Below are 8,019 nucleotides of genomic sequence, written 5' to 3'. Positions count from 1 at the left end.
AAGTTTCGGGGTATTTTTGATAAAATGGGTATAGTTCAGGGGTTTTCATGATATTTACCCTTTTATTTATTTTATTTTCAATTTTTCTATGGGTGACATGTGCCATGACTTAACATCATGGAATTATTACTATATTATGTTACTTAACACATTATACATTAGAGGTTCGTCTGGTACGCGGTATGAGATACTGTGTGATATATTTGAGTGCGGCGTCTTTTATCATATGCCATATTAATATTATATTCGGTAAAATGCATTGAAGTTTCGTAAAATATAATCTGTTGTTTGGTACGATGTATTAAGATTATATAAATTTAATAATGATTTGTATTATCTTTCAAGAAAATAAAATAATGATTTGAATTACATATACTAGGTACCTCTCTATGTGGTATCTAAAATCACTCAAATTTGAATAATATTTTTGACTTTCGATTTATAAATGGTCATCTTGTACCAAAAAAGATATTAGTATGTCATAAGTATAGTATATACTCTAATTAGTAATTACCCGTAACGAACGAGTCGTAAATAAATTATACGATTAATTTTTTTTAATAAATTGATCTTGAGATAATATTATGGAGTAATAGGTAAATATCATGAAAATCCATGAAGTATATCCGTTTTATCAAAAATACCCTGCAACTTTCAAAATGTTCTCTAAACACTCAAACTATAAGGTTTTTATCAAATATATCCAGCATTTATTTTTCGATCACCAAAAACGTGATTTGACTTATATTCTATTTTTTTAATGCAATGGCAAAAAGACGTCGTTTCGTACCATATCATTAAAAAAAATTCACTTTGAAATTTAAAATTCACTCCTATCGTGTTTGAAATCCACGCTAATAACCTAGAATTATGGATAAACACGATATAATATGGTACGAAACGAAGTCGTTTTTTAAATGTCATTTTAAAAAAATAGAATATAAATTACATTGTGGCATTCGGCGAGCCACATCACGTTTCTGGTAACCGAAAAATAGATGCATGATGTATTTGATAAAAACCTGATAGTTTGAGGATTTAGAGAATATTTTGAAAGTTTTAGGGTATTTTTGATGAAGTGGGTATAGTTCAAGGGTTTTCATGATATTTATCCTATTATAATACTTCATTCGTACCACCTACCTTGAGACAATTTCTATTTTGGGCGTCCTACCTATCTTCAAACAATTCCTTATTTGGCAAAAAAAATTACTCTTTATTCACCTTTTCATTTTTTCACCTATCACACTTAACACATTAAATACTAGTTTCTTAAATTTCTTGTCCAAAATTTTTGTCTCAAAATTGATGGGACTGAGGGAGTATAATACATTAACTATATGCTTTTTTCAATCAACTTCCTTTTAATAACACGATTCAAGAAGACTATATTCTATAATATAGTACATTGTATTATAGAAATATACTTCCTCTGTCTCAGTTAAAGTGAGACACTTTCCTTTTTGGGCGTCCTAGCTAAAGTGAGATTCTTTTATTTTTGGGTAAAAATTTTACTCTTTAATCACTATTTCATATTGAGGAAACTAATAAACAAATACCAAAATTTAAAAAAGATAAGTTTTTTAGCTCCTCTTTAAAACTAACTCTTTTGTATACCAAAATCTGCGAAAGGACTAAAATACCCCTTACGGTCCCCACCACTTGAAGCCAAAGTCAAACCCGTGTCCACGATTGCGGACACGATGGCGACGATCGTGGGCACGACCGTCGTGTCCATCGTGATCACGATGGTGGACACGACCATCGTGTGCACGCGAGCCGTCGTGTCCAACGTGGGCACGATGGTGGACACGACCATCGTGCCCATCGTGGGCATGCGAGCCATCGTGCCCACCCCGCCCCAAGGCCCCATCGTGCCCACCCCGGACGACGAGGCCCCCGACGTGCCCACCCCGCCCCCGCCATGCAAGCGCGCGGTCGTGCCCGTCGTTTCTTCGCACCATCGTGCTCGTCGACACCCGCGACCGTGCCCACGACGGTCGATTGCCCTCGCCTGTGGGCACGACGGGCCGAGGGGACGATGGAAGCTCACGATAAATGGCTCGAACGTGGTCAGAGCCGGCCCTGGGGCGCGGGCGGGCCTGGGCGACGGCCCAGGGCCCCAAAAATCTGAGGGCCCAAATTTTTTATTATATTTCATTAGTTATTATAGGCCCATAATTAAACAAAAATATTAAGCTTGTTAATTAGGCCCAAAATCTGTTATTTGTAAATACCAATCGTTAGATATCTAAAATCAAACATTAAATCTCATTTGTTTCAAATTCCAGGCGTAATTCTCGGGGAAAAAAAACGCTTCGTCTTCTGCTTCAAGCCGTTGCAGACGCCGATTTTATTTCATGGGGAAGGTATTAATCTCTTCAATTTCTCAATTTTTACCGTTGAATCAGAATCAATCACATATATAGTTGTATAAATAGAATGAGGTAAATTAATTCTTCTCACCAATTTACTCTTTGATTATTGTCCTTCTTGTTGTTGAGCAAAAAAATTCACACTGTAATTTACAGATTGTCTTCGTTTGGGTTCGTAGCGGCGAAGATTGTTGTTGTACCCTCATTGTCTATTTGTCTTCTGGAATCTGGATTGTGGTAATTGGTAAGTTTGTTCGATTGTTCTGTTCCTTTTAAAATTTTAATGTTGATTTTCATTTTTTAATATCTTCGACTTCGCCGCTTCGGCAAATATTAGGATATAGTCATCATGGAAAAATTCTGGTAAATTACATGATACATCACGAAAAAAGGCAGACTGGCATTAGGAGGCATTAGGACGAATAAGTTAGTTAATTGGCATTATCTAATTCAAGCCAAATTATTCTATTATTTTAATGCTAGTTTGGCAATTGGCATTAGGAGGAATTTATGATATAGCCGCAATACGCAGACTATCATAAGCAATAACCATGTATTCTGTAAACTAATTTAGGATCATAGGATGTAGTCTGCAAATTAATTTTTTAATGCTAATTTGGTATTGATTCGATAGATATAAGGATGCCTTTTTCTAATTGTATTTTTATAATTTGCAGACTATCAAGTTTGGGGCTACCTATTACAAACTCTCAAGCTCCAATTTCTCCAGCCTCCAAATGCTATTATTCTATCATTTTACTTTGAGTGTTATTGTGTGAAACATGGGGTTACCTAGAAAACAAGCATGTGGAAATGAGAAAAAGAAAAAAAGAAAAAGAATAGAAGAACTCACTAAATCACAGAAGGGTGATATGGATAAGTTTATTCTTAAGAATACAACTTCTAAAGAAAAAGCTGGAACTTCAAATGCGAACAATGTTGGTGCGCTTCTTGAGATTGAAGATTCTAGTGAAAAGAGAAATGACTTGAATGAGAGTGAACATATTCTAAATATTTTAGATGATGAACGATTTATTCCTCCAGTTGATATTTATGATCCGAGAAATTGGGATAATATTGATAATAATGCACGATATATTTTAGTTGAGAAGGGACCTATAAGAGAAATGAACCTTGTATTTCCTTTAGACAACATCTCTAGGCATTTCTCTTATACTCATTATATTAGAAAGTTAAGCAATGGTGAGGTGAAGGATCGAAAGTGGTTAGTATATAGTAAACATGTTGACAAAGTGTATTGCTTTTGTTGTAAATTGTTTTAAAATAAACAAAATACATCTTGTTTAGCAACTGATGGATATAGAGATTGGAAACATCTTAGTGAACGGCTTCAAGAGCATGAAAATTCTGTAGAACATATCACTAATATGAACTCTTGGTATGAATTGAAAATGAGATTAGGTACAAATGAGACTATTGATAAGGACTTACAACGAGAAATCTCTAAAGAAAAGGATCGTTGGAGACAAGTTTTAATTAGAATAATAGCAGCTATTAAATGTCTTTCTAAAAATTGTTTGGCTTTTCGTGGATCTAATGAGAAACTTTATCAAGACAATAATGAAATTTTTTTGGGATTGATTGAAATGATTGGTGAATTTGATGTTGTTATGCAAGATCATATAAGACGTATACAAAATAAGGAAATACATTATCATTATCTTGGTCACAAAATTCAAAATGATTTAATTTCTCTTTTGGCCGATAAAGTTAGAAATACAATCATTAAGAAAATTCAGGAAGCAAACTATTTTTCAGTAATTCTTGATTGTACACCAGATTTTAGTCACCAAGAGCAAATGACTTTGATAATTCGATGTGTTGATATGTCATATAGCAAAGTGAAAATAGAAGAGTATTTTTTAGAGTTTATTAAGGTGGATGATACATCTGGTTTAGGACTTTTTAATGAATTACAAAATGTGCTAAAATCACTTGATCTTAATATTGAAGATGTTAGGGGACAAGGTTATGATAATGGTTCTAATATGAAAGGAAAACACCAAGGAGTTCAAAAAAGATTGCTTGATATTAATCCAAGAGCGTTATACATGCCATGTGCTTGCCATAGTCTTAATCTAACTTTAAGTGATATGGCACATTCTTGTGTGAAAGCAGTTTCTTTCTTTGGAATAGTACAACGTATATATACATTGTTTTCAAGTTCTACTAAAAGGTGGAAAGTTTTACTCGATAATATTGAAGGGTTGACTGTAAAATCTTTGTCAAATACACGTTGGAAAAGTCGTATTAATAGTGTTAAAGCAATTAGATTTCAATGTGTTGAACTGAGGGATGCTTTATTAAATTTATGTGATATTTGTGATGATGCAAAGTCAAAAAGTGAAGCTGAAAGTTTAGCTACATCAATTGAAAATTTTGAATTTCTACTTGGTATGGTTATTTGGTATGAAATCTTATCTGTTGTAAACATGGTGAGTAAAAAAATTGCAATCAAAATCTATGTGCATTAACTATGTCATGAATCAGTTAGAAGGTTTAATTGCATATTTTGAAAAATATAGAAATGATGGTTTTAATTCAAGTTTGGATATTGCTAAAAGCATTGCATCTAATATGAACATAGAGCCAATATTTCCAACAAAACGTCGTATTACTAGAAAAAAACAATTTGATGAAGGAGAAAATGTTGAGGTTTCATTATCACCGGAGGAGTCATTTAGAATTGAATATTTTGTAGTTATTGTGGACATGGCAATTGGTTCTTTAAAATCTAGATTTGAACAATTGAAATCATTTGAACATATATTTGGTTTTTTATTTGATTCGAAAGTTCTAAAGTCGTTGGATAATGATGAATTGAGAAATTGTTGTGTTAATCTGAACTCTGCTCTTACCCATGATAATCTATCTGATGTTAAGTTAGATGATCTATTTATGGAATTAAAAATATTACAAGTGACTTTGCCAAATGAGACAATATCTGCTATTGAAATTCTTGAATTTGTGAAAAGTGCAGATTGTTATCCAAATGCTGCAATTGCTTATAGAATCATGTTGACAATGCCGGTTACTGTTGCGTCAGCTGAGAGGAGCTTCTCAAAGTTAAAGTTGTTGAAAACATATTTGAGATCGTCAATGTGCCAAGAGAGATTGAATGGCTTGGCAATATTATGTATAGAAAAAGAGATTTTAGATAACAAAGATTTGGACGATGTTGTAGATGATTTTGCGAGTAAAAACGCTAGACGAAGTCATTTTTATAAGTAATGAAATATTTTTATTTTTCAATATTTTGCGCGCAAAAATATATTGAGGGCCCATTTTTTTAGTTTCGCCCAGGGCCCCATTTTTGCCAGGACCGGCCCTGAACGTGGTCACGACCGCCGTGAACTCCGAAATGTCATTAATGAAGTGCAGATTTGGTGAATCTTTTCGGTTGAGACTAGGAATAACTTTTATGATGAAGAGGTTGTTGGTGATAATAATTGTGGAAGCTTGTAGTTGTTTAAACAAAACTTAAGCTTCTCATTTGTAACCAAAGAAAGAAACAAAAAGAACCACGAATTAAAACCAAAACCCTAATCAAAGAAATCCAAAGATCAACCATAAAGGAAGAAGAACACATCAAGAGGCGAACGTTCCTTCGTTCATCTCGCTTCATATAAAGGTATGTATGTTTTGTTCCTCCGTCTACTACTCAAAAGCACGAAATATGAAAAAAAAAGTGAAAAAACATTCTAAAAATGGCTTTTATGATTGTTTCGTTGTTTGAACGTTTTGATCTCATGCAAGTATATATGTTGATCATGAATATTGTTTATTTTATTTCAAATAGATCACACATTAGAGTTTATGTTTCGACGTCATGTTATTAGGGTTTAGGGTTTAGCCCACATGTTCGAAGCACACCATCGTCGTCACAATGGCACTCACGATCGTGTCCACCATCGTACCTTAAAACATGAACTGCCAACCCCACGATCGCAGCACACCATCATGATCACGATGGCACTCACGATCGTTTCCACGATCGTGGCCACGATGGTGGACACGATCGTGAGTGCCATCGTGATCATGATGGTGTGCTGCGATCGTGGGGTTGGCAGTCCATGTTTTAAGGTACTTTTAATGGTTTTCTGACTGTTCATATTACATTTTGTTAATTTCAGATGTCGGGGCGACGTATTATGATACATCATGGCAGTCGTTGGGAGCGATCAACATATATAGATGGGGAATTCTTTGTTGCGTATATCAATTTTGGTACAATTAATCGTGCTAACCTCGTGGATCTTATTAGAGAGGGTTTGGGAGATCGAAAAGAGACCGAATATACGTTATGGTACGTCACAAACATCAATGGTATTAAAGAAAAAGTTCTATTGAGGGGGGATATGGAGTTGCTTCGATGGTTAGCAGATCCTAGAGAGGATCCAGAAGTTTATGTGATTGAGAACGGCGGTTCTTCCGGCCCCGATAGTAATGTGAGCCGCAACACTATTAGAAGATGTACCTCGGCTGTACATCTTGATCAAAGAATGCCGTATCATGAGGAAGATGATGAAGAGGTGTTCGATGAGGATTATGAGGAAGATGAAGCAGAGTCTACATCTGAAGACGATGTGGAAGATCGTCGCAATGAGTTGCGATATTTTTCATCGGATTATCAGACTGCAAGCTTTGTTGAGCATGAACATGGCTCGCACGATTGAGATATTCCATTTCCGCACATTGAAAGCATATTACAGTTGGGGTGGGAAAAGTATCATCCAATAGCCTACGGACTGCTCGAAGTAGGGGTCATATTTCGATCCAAAGTAGAGTTGAGGATAGCTTTAGGAATTTATCATTTGGAGCACTATCTAGAGTTTGCAACCGATCGTTCTACAGATTCTCGTGCAGTGTACATATGCAAGAGTGGTAGAAAGAACTGCACTTTTAGATTATGTGCAGTAGAGGCTGCAACTCTTTAGAGAATTACTAAGTTGACATTGGATCACACATGTCAGGCGGATTTGAATCGTGCTACTACAGCACGGTCTGTGATTGGCGAGGTTGCTGCATATTATTTTGCCAAAAAATTAATCGATGAGAAGGTTGTTTTGAGGCCAAAGGAGATGATTGCTGAAATGCGTAGTAAGTATGGCGTTCAAATGATATATTGCTTCGCAGTCAGAACTAGACAGCAGGCGATAGAGAGAACGTATGGTGACTTCAATATGTCATATGTGAGGCTTTCATCGTATCTTTATCTATTGAAACAACGTAATCCAGTGATTGTTTATGATTTGCAGACGACTCGTGAGGGAGTGTTCTGCCACATGTTTGTTGCCCTCGGGCAAAGTATTCGGGCTTTTGAGCAGTATCTTCGACCGGTGATTGTAATAGACGGAACCCACTTGAAGGGAAAGAACAGAGGAATGTTATTTGTTGTTGTGACAAAGGATGAGAACGATCAAGTGTTTCCTCTAGCAATTGGCCTCGATCCAATAGAGAACGATGAGTCATGGACTTATTTTCTCTACAATCTACGGCGGTGTTATAATCCTCCAGAAGATTTATTAATTGTGAGTGACCAACATAAAAGCATTCGGAATGCAGTTCAAGCCGTGTATCCAAATGCATTTCATGGACTGTGTTATCACCATCTGTTGAAAAA

At 35.5% G+C, this 8,019-nt stretch overlaps 1 pseudogene; it reads left to right on the top strand.

The window, feature by feature from the left end:
* The first annotated feature begins 2,959 nt into the window (after positions 1-2,959).
* LOC130990922 (uncharacterized) lies at positions 2,960-4,870 on the top strand (annotated as a pseudogene).
* Positions 4,871-8,019: the final 3,149 nt, after the last annotated feature.

This window comes from Salvia miltiorrhiza, chromosome 6 (genome assembly GCF_028751815.1).
Source record: "Salvia miltiorrhiza cultivar Shanhuang (shh) chromosome 6, IMPLAD_Smil_shh, whole genome shotgun sequence".
NCBI classification, from domain to species: domain Eukaryota; kingdom Viridiplantae; phylum Streptophyta; class Magnoliopsida; order Lamiales; family Lamiaceae; genus Salvia; species Salvia miltiorrhiza.
Note: the sequence above shows the minus strand (reverse complement) of the source record. Positions and strands in the feature narration are given on the sequence as shown.